Genomic DNA, 1,954 nt, shown 5'->3' on the forward strand with positions numbered 1-1,954 from the left:
CCTCCTGCCCGCTCTCGCTCTCTCGCCTGCTCGCCGCTCACCCTCTCGCTGGCTCCCTAGCAGCCTCCAAGACCAGCAGACGACTCCAGCTCTGTCGGCCTCTCTACCCCAGCCTCGCTCTGGGCGCCGTGACGTCACCTCTGTGACGTCATCGGGGGGGGCGGGTCCCGCGGGCGAAAGGGGTGGGCCGCCGCCGCAACGTGGACTTCCCTTGGGGGATTCTGGGAGATGTAGTTTCTCTTTCTCCTGCCTGCACAGCCCTCTGTCCCCCCTCCCCCTACTTCCTCACACCCTTAATCGCTCAACTGCCAGTGTCGTTATCGTCCTCGTAAACGATAAGAGTAAATAATAGCAATCATATTATATTCATGCGTTTTAGGGTAATGAACCCCTTTCTCACAGACACTATTAAAAAGTCTGTTTATTTGATTTAAGGAGGCCAAGATGGCAATTACTCAGGCACAAAAATCTGGAAAATTACCACACCAGAAGGTTCCCTGAACTCTGCTCCCTCCTTGGATGGAGAGAATTTGTTTGCTGAGATCGTGGACTATAGCAAGGCTTCCTCAGAGCTTGCAAACCAGGGTTCATTACCCTCCATGTGTATAGAACCACTATTTCAAGGATTAGATTTGAGGTACCAAGGTGACAAAGCCAAACATAGTTTAGTACTCACATCCTCACTCCACAGAGTATGAGGTAATAACTGATAAAAACAGGAACACCTTAAATATGCTGTAGTTCAGGACAAAGATCGTCTGCTCTCCAAACTCCTATACCAACCCTAGTACTCTGTCATTCATGCAATATTTATTGAGCACCTACTGTGTACTAAATAATCTGCTGAACATAAGGATATCATGGTAAACTAAGAATGACTAAGTTTACACAACCCTCCCGATATGGTCTGTGGATCTAGTGTCAGCATCACCTGGAACTTGTTAGAAATGCAAGCTGGAGGCCCAGGCCCTGGAGCTCAGCTGGTTAGAGCATCATCCTCATATGCCAAAGTTGTGGGTTCAATTCCCAGCTGGCCAGGTACATACCTGGGTTGTGGGTTCAATCCTCAGTTGGGGTATGCTTAGAAAGCAACCGATCGATGTTTCCCTCTCACATTGAATGTTTTTTTTCTCTCTCTCAAATCAATAAATAAAAAGAAATGCAGACTAGAACTTCACCTCAGACCTACTGAATTAAAATATGCAGTTTAACAAGGTCGGCAGGTGATTTATATGCTCAATGAAGTGTGAGAGACACTACAAGGCACTCCAAAAGAGTGATTAAGTGATATGGAATCCAGGAGTCAACCAAGCAAACGGGGCAGGAAAGGGTGTTCTAGGCATCTCTCTCCCTCTCTCTCTCTTTTCGCTGCCATCAATTTTCAAAATTTTCATCTATGAATCCATTTTTTTTAAATCCTCACCCAAGGATATTTTTCCATTAATTTTTTTTTTTTTTTAGAGAGAGTGGAAGAGAGAGGGAAAGACAGAGAGAAATATCGACGTGAGAGAAACACATTGATTGGTTGCCTCCTGCAAGAGCCCTGACCAGAGCCTGGGGCCGTGGAGGAGTCTGAAACCGAGGTTGTCCCCTTGACCAGAAACGAACCCGGGACCCTTCAGTCGGCAGGCCAACACTCTATCCGCTGAACCAAACCAGCTAGGTCTCTATGAATCCATTTTTATTTTGTCAGTCCCCTTACTAACCTCACACACATGCACACACATACGTACACACATCTGAGGCAGCAGCAATCAGCTAAAGTTGAATGTTGTTTGCTCTTGTCATTACATCCCTCAAAAAGACTGGCTAATTTGTGTGTGTGTGTGTGTGTGTGTGTGTGTGTGTGTGTGTGTGTATGCGCGCACTAAATATAACATAAAATTTGCCATTCTAACAACTTTTTTAAACAAATCTTTTTTTTGTTTTTTTAATATATCTTTATTGATTTTAC

The 1,954-nt window shown here is 45.2% G+C and overlaps 1 protein-coding gene across 1 annotated transcript in view; it reads right to left on the bottom strand.

Annotated features, from left to right (window-relative positions):
• The window catches only part of UBE2H (ubiquitin-conjugating enzyme E2H), a 105,757-nt gene extending 105,642 nt beyond the window's left edge, over nt 1-115 (bottom strand). Inside the window, exon 1 of the mRNA XM_014541854.1 lies at nt 42-115. The gene's annotated coding sequence lies outside the window, so the exon portion shown is untranslated. The remainder of the gene's footprint in view (nt 1-41) is intronic.
• Between the last annotated feature and the right edge of the window lie 1,839 nt (nt 116-1,954).

This window comes from Myotis brandtii, unplaced genomic scaffold (assembly GCF_000412655.1).
Source record: "Myotis brandtii unplaced genomic scaffold, ASM41265v1 scaffold280, whole genome shotgun sequence".
In the NCBI taxonomy this organism is placed as follows: Eukaryota; Metazoa; Chordata; class Mammalia; order Chiroptera; family Vespertilionidae; genus Myotis; species Myotis brandtii.